The sequence below is a fragment of the Perca fluviatilis genome, chromosome 1, assembly GCF_010015445.1.
Source record: "Perca fluviatilis chromosome 1, GENO_Pfluv_1.0, whole genome shotgun sequence".
In the NCBI taxonomy this organism is placed as follows: Eukaryota; Metazoa; Chordata; class Actinopteri; order Perciformes; family Percidae; genus Perca; species Perca fluviatilis.
This window is the reverse complement of record NC_053112.1, coordinates 360,952-375,006: the sequence shown is the minus strand read 5'-3', so window position 1 is coordinate 375,006 and position 14,055 is coordinate 360,952. Positions and strand designations below refer to the sequence as shown.

Sequence of the window (14,055 nt, the reverse complement as noted above, 5' to 3'; positions counted from 1 at the left end):
AACCATTTCAGGTGACTACCTCATGAAGCTCATTGAGAGAACACCAAGGGTTTGCAGAGTTATCAAAAAAAGCAAAGGGTGGCTACTTTGAAGAATCTAAAATATAAGACATGTTTTCAGTTATTTCACACTTTTTTGTTAAGTACATAATTCCATATGTGTTCATTCATAGTTTTGATGCCTTCAGTGAGAATCTATAATGTAAATAGTCATGAAAATAAAGAAACGTTGAATGAGAAGGTGTGTCCAAACTTTTGGCCTGTACTGTATGTGCCGTCAATGTAGCCGAGAGCACGCCAGACCTGTAGGTGGCGGTGTAAACAAGAAGCTCAAGCCCACGTTAGCCAATCAGAATCCTGAAAATAGCAACAACAGCAACCAATCACTTCCTCTTTCTCTCTCTCTCGGCTGCCTAAACCTCCATTTTCTCAGTCTACGTGCAAACAAAGATTTCAAAGATCTCCACTCTGGCCGGAGGTTTTAGAAAGACTCGGTTTCAGAGGAGGATTCTCCGTTTGCGTGTAAACGAAGGGACATGTCTCCGGTTGTTAAAAATAACCACGTACGTGTAAACAGGGTCTAAACGGCCACTCTAAAATGTGCAGTTTTACTGTATTGGAGTGTTATTAACAACAAACTAACAGATTTAGACACATTTGTGAACAGTATTTGAGAGAAATAGGCCTTTTGTGTACATAGAAAAAGTCTTAGATTCTTTGAGTTCAGCTCGTGAAAAAATGGGGGCAAAAACAAAAGTGCTGCGTTTATAATTTTGTTCAGTGTATTGTCGTCGTGGAAACTTTACCAAAACTCATTCTGCTTTTCAACCACGTCTCACGGTCTTGACACCAACAGCAGAACAAGTTCCCTCTGTCTTCATCCACTCAGCTATTCCCGCAGGTTAAGCCGCTGTAACAGCTGGACAGTTTTCTCGTCCTGCTGTTTTCTCTCCACATAAGAGCATTCTTTAGCTCAGGCTCTGCAGACTTTGGGAGATGTATATACAAGAGATGAGCTGCACAGCTGTAAGGCAGGGCTCTGCATTTCCTGCCCAGGTGGAAACATTTCCTGCGCGAGGGGCCCACGGGCGGCGTTGACTTACAATACACCACGCTGAAGAAACTGACTGAACTGTCTCAAACTCTGCAAGTCCACATGGGAAACTGCTTAATGATATGATATGTTCAAAAGCATTTAACCCTTCCGTTGTCCTCGGCTCAAATTTGAACCATTTTCACAAAGTTTCTATATAAAAAAAATGTGGGTTTCCTTCAACCAAATTGTCAAAAACAATAACGTGGATGGTTCCCTACAGCGCTCTTCACAAGTTAAATAAATGATCAGTTCACCACTTTAACTGAATTTGGGTGTTTTATTCAATTTTAAAGCATTTGGAGAAAAAAAAAATGATAAAAGAACGTCAGAAAAAGTGACGAAAATGTGGTGAAAAAAAGCTTCAAAAACGTGGGACGAAAACAAAAACTTGAAATAAAGCGCAGAAGAAATCGACAAAGACATCGGAAAAAGTGACAAAAAAAAACGTGGGGGAAAAAAAAGCTTCAAAAATGTCGTAAAAGCTTGAGAAACAAGTGACAAATGTGGAGAAAAAAACGGACCAAAGCTATAGTGGCGACCAAAAAAAACTAATTTAAAATTTTGACCCAGAAAAACCAAAAGTTGCTCAGTCGACAGGAAGACAACACAAGGGTTAAGAGATAGTAACCTGCTGCCACGAAGCTCTTTTTCGATGCCTTCAGCTTGCACAAAGTCCTCTTCCCAAATACACAGTTTAGTTTTGTACATGGAGCACCCGACGCTGTGTAACCGACCAACCAGGCCCTCTGAGCGACAGCTGAACAAGAGAAGAAGAAACCAGCAGTCCGTCCATGCAGACGCCGCTTCAACATTACGGCACAAATCTTTGTGTTTGTGTCCCGGCTCCGACTACGTGGGCTCCGTCTCGGTGTAACGTGGAGTTTTCCCTGCGCGTCTCTACGACAGCCAATCACAGACATTAGTCAGGCCCCGGCGCACAACAACAACCAGACGTTAAGAACAGCTTCTTCCCCCACTGCCATCACTCTACTGAACACTTCATACTAGGGGTGGGGGGGGGGGAAATCGATACAGCATAGTATCGCAATATTTTTCGTGGCAATACTGTATCGATACACAGATGCCAAGTATGGGTCTTTTATGATATATGTGTTGGTCAGTCTGTCTGCTTGACAATCACATTTTGCAGCAATAAAATTGAAGTGAGATGAACAAACAGAGAAATGTATCTTTAGATAAAACAGATGTTTCCTACAAGTTTTCCTTTTGGGGACATCATTTGAAACTGGGAAGAATTTGAAGTTGGAAAAAAGGTAAACACATTGTAATATATCGCAGAATATTGCAATATCTTTAAAATCGCAATATTATCGTATCGTGACATTAGTATCGCGATGATAGCGTATCGTGACATAAGTACCGCGATGATATCGTATCGTGACATAAGCATTGCGATGATATCGTACCGTGACATAAGTATCGTGATGATATCGTATCGTGACATAAGTATCGTGATGATATCGCATCGTGATATCATATCGCGATGATATCGTATCGTGACATTAGTATCGTGATGATAGCGTATCGTGACATAAGTACCGCGATGATATCGTATCGTGACATAAGCAGTGCGATGATATCGTACCGTGACATAAGTATCGTGATGATATCGTATCGTGACATAAGTATCGTGATGATATCGCATCGTGATATCATATCGCGATGATATCGTATCGTGACATAAGTATCGCGATGATATCGTATCGTGACATTAAGTACCGTGATGATATCGTATCGCGACATAAGTATCGTGATGATATTGTATTGTGACATAAGTTCTTGATGAATCGTATCTGTAGATCAAATCGTAGATATATATGTATCGTGACATATATGATTTTTATAAACTTGCGTGTATGCAACGATGTATCGATAATATTGGAGATATTATTTGATAAGTATCTATATCGATCGTATCATATCGCATTAAGATGGAGTACATGTTATCTGTGGGAATGTTTTTATGACAGTATATGTATATAATATGGTGTATATGTCAGAGTATCGTACTGAAGATGCAATATGTATGAATGTATCGTCATAAGCATTGAGAACTTATGCTCAGAATGATCGTGACATAAGTATTGTAGAAGTATCTGAATAATATGATATCTCGTGATATATATCCGATTAAGATAATACATATATTGTCATTATAAGTACCATATGTATGCGTAAGTATGAATTGTATTGTGTAAGTGAAAAAGTATTGATGCAATAATTTTGATAGTAATTTATGATGTACTTAGTATCCATGATATCGTATCGTGCATATATCGTGATGATATGGTATCGTGACATAAGTTGTGACAATATGGTATCATTGACATAAATATGGATATGTATTGTGACATTAAGTATCGCAAATGTTTTGACATAAGTATCCGATATGGTTAAAAGATGTAATATAGTATAAATATAATAGGTGTAAGTATGTGACAATTATGGAATCGTTATGATATGATAGTATGGATGATATATCGATATGTGAAAGTATGCAGAACGTATCTTGACATAAGTATCGCGATGATATTGTATCGTGACATTAAGTACCGTGATAATATCGTATCGTGATATCGTATCGCAATGATATCGTATCGTGACAAGTATCGTGATGATATCGCATCGCTATGATATCGTATCGTGACATAAGTATCGTGATGATATCGTATCGTGATGATATCGTATCGTGACATAAGTATCGCGATGATATCGTATCTTGACATAAGTACCGTGATGATATTGTATTGTGACATTAAGTATCGCGATGATATCGTATCGTGACATTAAGTATCGTGATGAAATCGTATCGTGACATAAGTATCGTGATGATCGTGACATAAGTATCGCAATGATATTGTATCGTGACATAAGTATCGTGATGATATCGTATCGTGACATTAAGTATCGCGATATATCGTATCGTGAGGCCTCTGCTGATTCCCAGCCCTACTTGATAAGTGGCCTCTTTGGCCACTCACCCTCTTCTCTACACATCGCATACTTTATCATTCCGATATGCATCTTTGCGCGCTTACTTTTCGCAGCCTACATCCCGATCCACGTGCGCTTGTCTTGATGTTATCTCGACTCACCCTGACACACCCGGCCGTCGCCCACGAACCCCGACAGGCAGGAGCAGACGAACGCCGAGGCTCCGGTGTAGCTGCAGAGCGCCGGTCGGCAGCGTCGCAGTCGTGGCTTCCCCTCTGACAGTGGTCCACCGGGCGGGTCTCCTCTGGTGGGGGGGTGGGGGGGGGGAGACAGACGACATGTTAGCCACGTTACGTTACGGGTGGAACAGGAGAGGAGGAGTCTCACTGCTGCCTTCTAACGTTATTCTAAGGGACTACAGATACCAGAAAGTCACATCTGTATGTGCAACAAGGGGCTATTCAAACACACACACACACACACACACACAGAGACACTCACACACACACACACACACACACACACACACACACACATACACACACATACACAAACACACACACACAGAGACACTCACACACACACACACACACACATACTGTCCATCAAAACACAAAAACAACACACAACAAACAACAAACAAAAAAAAAACAAACAAAAAAACAAAACCATACAAACACAATCATGACCATTCACCTCATCATCAACATCATAACACACACACACACACACACACACACACAACACAAAACACACACAACACAAAAAACACACACACACACAAACAAAAACAACATATCACTACATTCCTTCCATCATTCCATAACAAAAACAAACAAGTCCTTCCAATACATGAGAAATTTAAAACATTCCATAACACCCACCACACAACACCCCCCCCCCCCCCCCCCCACCCCCACACAAACACCCCCCCCGGGAGTTGAGACTGATTATGGTCAGAGGTCACTGATCCATATCTCTTACACTTACTCAAGAAGGAATCAACAGGGGGGGGGTCAAAGGTAACACACCACCTTAAAAATACAGTCATGAGCGTTGGAGACCTGATTATTTACATGGAGTCTGGTGGAGATATGCTGGCTCTATACACGCTAAAAGTCCTGATTATTTACATGGAGTCTGGTGGAGATATGCTGGCTCTATACACGTAAAAGTCCTGATTATTTACATGGAGTCTGGTGGAGATATGCTGGCTCTATATACACACTAAAAGTCCTGATTATTTACATGGAGTCTGGTGGAGATATGCTGGCTCTATACACGCTAAAAGTCCTGATTATTTACATGGAGTCTGGTGGAGATATGCTGGCTCTATACTACACTAAAAGTCCTGATTATTTACATGGAGTCTGGTGGAGATATGCTGGCTCTATACACCTAAAAGTCCTGATTATTTACATGGAGTCTGGTGGAGATATGCTGGCTCTATACACGCTAAAAGTCCTGATTATTTACATGGAGTCTGGTGGAGATATGCTGGCTCTATACACACTAAAAGTCCTGATTATTTACATGGAGTCTGGTGGAGATATGCTGGCTCTATACACAGCTAAAAGTCCTGATTATTTACATGGAGTCTGGTGGAGATATGCTGGCTCTATACACTAAAAGTCCTATGATTATTTACATGGAGTCGGGTGTGGAGATATGCTGGCTCTATACACACTAAAAGTCCTGATTATTTACATGGAGTCTGGTGGAGATATGCTGGCTCTATACACGCTAAACGTCCTGATTATTAACATGGAGTCTGGTGGAGATATGCTGGCTCTATACACACTAAAAGTCCTGATTATTTACATGGAGTCTGGTGGAGTTTGGTGATGGTGATTTCGGGGCCGTTTCATGTTAAACTAAAAGGATCTTACTCTTTAACTAAAAGGTCTATCTCTGTAGGGATCCATCCCATAATGTTATCAGTTACGGTTCTAGTTCTGGTTCTAGTTCTGGTTCTTGGTGCGGACGGCCCTTTATTCTTTGTAAACCTTGTTTGTTCAGGAAGCCATTACTCAACTACTGCCATCACACGTCGTCTCTGCGTATTCATATCTCGGGAGGTGTGAGCGTGCAGGGCGGATTGTGTTACCGTGGCAATAGCGTCCATCTCCGGTGAACCCGGTCGAACACTGGCAGGTGAAGTGGAGGCCGTCGCCGGGCCGGCACACGGCGTTGATGTCGCAGCCGTGTCTGCCGGTGAAACACGGGTTCTGCTCTGGGAGGCCGCCTGGGGAAACGTACAAAATGAAAAAACTTGAGCGTCAGAGCGTCGGGCAGAACGCTAACCGCTATTGGCCGACGACAACGCGGTCTCATCAGCTGGTCAACTCCGCTCGCTCCTAAATGGCTGCACCACAACAGGGCGCCCTACTCAAAGCCGCTTTAGTTTGCTCCTTCAGTTCAGTTCAGTTCAATTTTATTTCTATAGCGCGTTTAAAAACAACCATAAATGACCAAAGTGCTTAACAAGCTCCAAAAAGCAAAGAGATAACAAAGCACGATACACAATACACAATAACTGACAGTAGAAAAAGAATAAGGTCCAGATGTCAAAGCTCACCTTGAACTGAAAGCCAATGAATAACAGTGGCTCTTAATTAGGGTTGGGTATCGTTTGTTATTTTTTGATTCCGGTGCTAAATCGATACTTTTAAAACGGTGCCGGTGCCTAAACGGTGCCTGAACCGGTACTTTTCAATAAAGTTAAAAAAAAATAAGAAGAAAAAAAATAAGGGTAGTAAACAACAGTCAGTGATTTGTTTATTGCTAAGGCCATGGTCAACATTAAAGATTTAATAATAATGTAATAACTATAACAATAACAATAACAATAATTTCACCAGTAAATTGCTGTTGAACCCCAGATGGGAAAAGGGTATTTTACAATTACTGTGAATGCACCACGAGGCTACCTGTTTTAAGTGAACTCACCGTCTGTGTTGTTTAATTCCGACCATATAAACATAGTACTACTAGTACTACTAGTACTAGTAGTACTACTAGTACTACTACTAGTACTACTACTGTATATCTATGAATTGTGACAGCGGCAGCTGCTGCTGCGCTGCAGAGCAGACTGTTACATCCTGTTGAAGTCCTCCACAGTGAAATCCAGTCACACTTTACACTGTTTAACGTTAGCTGTTAGCGTTGCCGCTCTGTTTATATACAGTACGGGCCAAAAGTTTGGACACACCTTCTCATTCAATGCGTTTCCTTTTTATTTTCATGACTATTTACATTGTAGATTCTCACTGAAGGCATCAAAACTATGAATGAACACATATGGAATTATGTACTTAACAAAAAAGTGTGAAATAACTGAAAACATGTCTTATATTTTAGATTCTTCAAAGTAGCCACCCTTTGCTTTTTTATTAATAAGGGAAAAACTTCCACTAATGAACCCTGACAAAGCACACCTGTGAAGGTAAAACCATTTCAGGTGACTACCTCATGAAGCTCATTGAGAGAACACCAAGGGTTTGCAGAGTTATCATAAAAAGCAAAGGGTGGCTACTTTGAAGAATCTAAAATATAAGACATGTTTTCAGTTATTTCACACTTTTTTGTTAAGAACATAATTCCATATGTGTTCATTCATAGTTTTGATGCCTTCAGTGAGAATCTACAATGTAAATAGTCATGAAAATAAAAAGGAAACACATTGAATGAGAAGGTGTGTCCAAACTTTTGGCCTGTTGTTTTATTGTTTTTGTCATGAACTCAACTCTCATGAACTCAACTCTGTTATGTCATTATAATTGTGGAGGACTACAGATGGAAAGTAGCATAAAGCTAAATCTGGTGCAGCCATCTTTTTAATGTAACTGCACATTGTCCTGCTAAATAAACTAAACTAAACTAAATGCTGCTCCTCCTCTCCTCTGAGTAGAGCCACACCGCCTAATTTAATTCAGAATTTATTCAATAAAATGTCCTAAAGGATATGTATTGTCTGTGTAGCTCGTGACCTTTAACTGGACCTGACAGAACGTACCATTCACCGACCAGAGAGGGACAGCCGTCACTGTGTTGTAGAGACGATATTATCTGGCCGATATTAGGCATTTTCCAAACTATCGGTATCGACATTTATAATGGCCGATTTCTTTTATTTTTTTCTATTTAAATATTCATTCGTCCGAATAATTTATAATGAACAAATAAATGATTCTGAATACTTTTAAAAAATAAAATAAAAACGGACGAAACCCCCTTCAACCGTGCTGTGAGTGTTGGCGTAGCAGAGTTTGTCCACCAGAGGGCGCTCTACTCTACAACCTCCCTGTTGGCAACAATATGATTTTTTTTAAGTTTCATATCTTAAGTTTGCATTTTTATGCATTTTATTCATCAGAACTTTAATATATTTTGATGTTCCTCTGTTCTGTTGGGACAATAAAACAAAGGTTGTTTATTTAAAACTGCATTATCGTATTATTTTAGAGGACTCATAAATAACTAATGTTATGTTTGTTTGTTTTTTTATATATATATATTAGCCGATCTATCGGAATAAAGGATTTTTAAATCACCAAATATTTATATCGGTATCGGCCTTAAAAATCCTTTATCGGTCGGGCTCTACTGTATCGTGTCAACAGTTATCTTCATGTAATATTGTATGTGGCGTTTTCTTAGCGGGGTGCAAACGTTCCCCCAAAACAAGTTCCTTCCTGAGACTATTTAGCAGCTCCTTCCGGAGCTTAGCCCTCTTTTTTTATATAGACCTTAGTGGTCCCCTAATACTGTATCTGAAGAGTCTCTTTTATATAGACCTTAGTGGTCCCCTAATACTGTATCTGAAGTCTCTTTTATATAGACCTTAGTGGTCCCCTAATACTGTATCTGAAGTCTTTTATATAGACCTTAGTGGTCCCCTAATACTGTATCTGAAGTCTCTTTTATATAGACCTTAGTGGTCCCCTAATACTGTATCTGAAGTCTCTTTTATATAGACCTTAGTGGTCCCCTAATACTGTATCTGAAGTCTCTTTTATATAGGCCTTAGTGGTCCCCTAATACTGTATCTGAAGTCTCTTTTATATAGACCTTAGTGGTCCCCTAATACTGTATCTGAAGTCTCTTTTATATAGACCTTAGTGGTCCCCTAATACTGTATCTGAAGTCTCTTTTATATAGACCTTAGTGGTCCCCTAATACTGTATCTGAAGTCTCTTTTATATAGACCTTAGTGGTCCCCTAATACTGTATCTGAAGTCTCTTTTATATAGACCTTAGTGGTCCCCTAATACTGTATCTGAAGTCTCTTTTATATAGACCTTAGTGGTCCCCTAATACTGTATCTGAAGTCTCTTTTATATACACCTTAGGGTCCCCTTAATACTGTATCTGAAGTCTCTTTTATATAGACCGCTTGTCCCCTAATACTGTATCTGAAGTCTTTTATATAGACCTTAGTGGTCCCCTAATACTGTATCTGAAGTCTCTTTTATATAGACCTCAGTGGTCCCCTAATACTGTATCTGAAGTATCTTTTATATAGGCCTTAATGGTCCCCTAATACTGTATCTGAAGTATCTTTTATATAGACCTTAGTGGTCCCCTAATACTGTCTCTGAAATCTCTTTTATATAGGCCTTAATGGTCCCCTAATACTGTATCTGAAGTCTCTTTATATAGACCTTAATGGTCCCCTAATACTGTATCTGAAGTCTCTTTATATAGACCTTAATGGTCCCCTAATACTGTATCTGAAGTATCTTTTATATAGACCTTAGTGGTCCCCTAATACTGTATCTGAAGTCTCTTTTATATAGACCTCAGTGGTCCCCTAATACTGTATCTGAAGTCTCTTTATATAGACCTTAATGGTCCCCTAATACTGTATCTGAAGTATCTTTTATATAGACCTTAGTGGTCCCCTAATACTGGATCTGAAGTCTCTTTTATATAGACCTCAGTGGTCCCCTAATACTGTATCTGAAGTATCTTTTATATAGACCTTAGTGGTCCCCTAATACTGTCTCTGAAATCTCTTTTATATAGGCCTTAATGGTCCCCTAATACTGTATCTGAAGTCTCTTTATATAGACCTTAATGGTCCCCTAATACTGTATCTGAAGTATCTTTTATATAGACCTTAGTGGTCCCCTAATACTGTATCTGAAGTCTCTTTTATATAGACCTTAGTGGTCCCCTAATACTGTATCTGAAGTCTCTTTTATATAGACCTTAGTGGTCCACTAATACTGTATCTGAAGTCTCTTTTATATAGACCTTAGTGGTCCCCTAATACTGGATCTGAAGTCTCTTTTATATAAACCTTAGTGGTCCCCTAATACTGTATCTGAAGTCTCTTTTATATAGACCTTAGTGGTCCCCTAATACTGTATCTGAAGTCTCTTTATATAGACCTTAATGGTCCCCTAATACTGTATCTGAAGTATCTTTTATATAGACCTTAGTGGTCCACTAATACTGTATCTGAAGTCTTTTATATAGACCTTAGTGGTCCCCTAATACTGTATCTGAAGTCTCTTTTATATAGACCTTAGTGGTCCCCTAATACTGTATCTGAAGTCTCATTTATATAGACCTCAGTGGTCCCCTAATACTGTCTCTGAAATCTCTTTTATATAGGCCTTAATGGTCCCCTAATACTGTATCTGAAGTCTCTTTATATAGACCTTAATGGTCCCCTAATACTGTATCTGAAGTATCTTTTATATAGACCTTAGTGGTCCACTAATACTGTATCTGAAGTCTCTTTTATATAGGCCTTAGTGGTCCCCTAATACTGTATCTGAAGTCTCTTTTATATAGACCTTAGTGGTCCCCTAATACTGTATCTGAAGTCTCTTTTATATAGACCTTAGTGGTCCCCTAATACTGTATCTGAAGTCTCTTTTATATAGACCTTAGTGGTCCCCTAATACTGTATCTGAAGTCTCTTTTATATAGACCTTAGTGGTCCCTTATACTATCTATCTGAAGTCTCTTTATATAGACCTTAGTGGTCCACTAATACTGGATCTGAAGTCTCTTTTATATAGGCCTTAGTGGTCCCCTAATACTGTATCTGAAGTCTCTTTTATATAGACCTTAGTGGTCCCCTAATACTGTATCTGAAGTCTCTTTTATATAGACCTTAGTGGTCCCCTAATACTGTATCTGAAGTCTCTTTTATATAGACCTTAGTGGTCCCCTAATACTGTATCTGAAGTCTCTTTATATAGACCTTAGTGGTCCCCTAATACTGTATCTGAAGTCTCTTTATATAGACCTTAGTGGTCCCCTAATACTGTATCTGAAGTCTCTTTATATAGACCTTGGGGTCCCCTAATACTGTATCTGAAGTCTCTTTATATAGACCTTAGTGGTCCCCTAATACTGTATCTGAAGTCTCTTTATATAGACCTTACTGGTCCCTAATACTGTATCTGAAGTCTCTTTTATATAGACCTTAGTGGTCCCCTAATACTGTATCTGAAGTCTCTTTATATAGACCTTAGTGGTCCCCTAATACTGTATCTGAAGTCTCTTTTATATAGGCCTTAGTGGTCCCCTAATACTGTATCTGAAGTCTCTTTATATATAACCCTTAGTGGTCCCTAATACTGTATCTGAAGTCTCTTTTATGTAGACCTTAGTGGTCCCCTAATACTGTATCTGAAGTCTCCTTTTATATAGACCTTAGTGGTCCCCTAATACTGTATCTGAAGTCTCTTTTATATAGGCCTTAGTGGTCCCCTAATACTGTATCTGAAGTCTCTTTTATATAGACCTTAGTGGTCCCCTAATACTGTATCTGAAGTCTCTTTTATATAGACCTTAGTGGTCCCTAAACTGTATCTGAAGTCTCTTTTATATAGACCTTAGTGGTCCCCTAATACACCCCTAATACTGTATCTGAAGTCTCTTTTATATAGGCCTTAGTGGTCCCCTAATACTGTATCTGAAGTCTCTTTTATATAGGCCTTAGTGGTCCCCTAATACTGTATCTGAAGTCTCTTTTATATAGACCTTAGTGGTCCCCTAATACTGTATCTGAAGTCTCTTTCCCGAAATCCAGCCTTGGTGCAGAATTACAGCCACTAGAGCCAGTCCCACAATGAGCTTTCCTTAGTATGTAACCTCCGAGCGTTTCTCCCCCCCACTATCCCAGAATGCATCTGTGGACAAAGACCCTGAGTCCGTGTCCTCTTGTTCAGACGTTCGCCTCCTCGCAGGAAACACGACGCAGATGTTCCACTTTTTTTTTGGCAACAAACTCTCGGCTGAGTTGTGTTTGCTTGTGTAACTCCTCCTGCCGGCAATGATCCCATCAACACCCCCTCCCCCATTAACCCCTCTCCCTCCCACTCTGTCCTGGAGGTTGGTAACCCCCACTCCTCCCCCCCAACCCTTACCCCCTCCCCCCACTGTGTCCGCAGGTTGGGTAGCCCCCCCACTCCCTGCCAACCCTCTCACAGCTGAGGAAATACAGGGCCTGCCTCAGGTTACTGTTTGTCCTCCTCTGATGTCCCACTGCAAACACTGAACTGTCGGAGGCGTGTTTGGGTGCATTCCTCCGGGTAATAACACAGACATGTTTGTGCTCTGATCGTCCGCCCCCTCCCCCCAGGAGACCCTAACCATCCGACAACACAGAGGCAGCCTGCACTTACGTCCTGTCTAGTGTCAGAACACGTGCAGTACAGAGATGCCTACCACACAACAAACCACTGGCTCTCAAACTCAAACGTTTGTTTAACAACGTTCCCCTCTTTGAATTGTGTGTTTAAGCCAAATTACCCACCTCCCCCGTCCCCTCCCCCTCCCGACCAGCGGCGATCATTTTTGGTAGAAAACAAAGTCTCTATGAATTAGATTTATTGGGATCTCCATTAGCTTGGGGCAGTAGTATCCACAGCTCTTCTTCCTGGAGTCCACCCACAACTTGTGCATCATTACATTGACCACATTTTTAAAGGCTTCCTAAAAGACCTTGCAGAAAGGCAGTCTGTCTGTCATTGTTTTTTTAAATTGATTTAGGACCCAGATTTTCTTTATGATGACATTGGTGTTCGAATATGATGAGTGAAAGTGTGTCTATGTTTTTTATTTCGTTGTTGTCTTTGTATTTATTGAAACCGAGCTGCTGCCACTTGCCAGGACCCTCTTGTGAAAGAGTTTTTTGCTGGTTAAATAAAGGTTTGAATGAATGAATGAATGAATGAATGACATACAACCCCCAACCACCGGTACCTGCTTTCACTGACGATGGATAGGTTCATCAGAGAGTACCGTACTGTGGCAGTGACACATTTTCGGTGTGTGGTCGCCCAGTGCTTTGCAGTGGGGATATAATTAAACAAGGACTATGAGTTTAAACGGACCGATTCAGATTTAGGAGGAACAGCACAAGCGATGTCAGCGACAGAGCTACTAAACAACAGCCAACACTTAAATGCTGATGGAAAAAGGAGAGAAAACTCTGAAAAAGACGGTAGAAGGAAGGAAGGAAGGAAGGAAGGAAGGAAGGAAGGAAGGAAGGAAGGAAGGCCTCGTGTCGTCTTCAGCTTTTTGTCATTCTGGGTTAAAAATTTAAAAAAAAACGTCAAATATTTGACTGTATTCCTGCATGTCTCATATAGTCGCATTCACAGTTTGGTCCCCATAAAGCCCTGAAAATGACAGCCAAAAAAAGTTCCTCAGCCATCATAGAAAAAAAACAAAAAGGAAACAAAAAAGGGAAACAATTGTCGGATAAAGCGCCAAAAAACGTCAGAAAAAGTGGCAAGAAGTAGGTGGGCCAAAATTGATTGTGAACAAAAATTGTTATACCAAAATCTGCGAGTGGCCAGATTTGGCCCGCGGGCCTCGGGTTTGAAACATGTGCGCTACCCGATCTGGCAAACTTGCATAATGTAATGTACCGTATTTTCCGGACTATAAGTCGCACTGTTTTCCCTACTTTGGCTGGTCCTGCGACTTACAGTCAGGTGCGACTTATGTATCAGAATATATATAATTTAACAT

The 14,055-nt window shown here is 40.3% G+C and overlaps 1 pseudogene; it reads right to left on the bottom strand.

The window, feature by feature from the left end:
- The window catches only part of LOC120560403, a 69,728-nt pseudogene that overhangs the window by 24,788 nt on the left and 30,885 nt on the right, over positions 1–14,055 (bottom strand).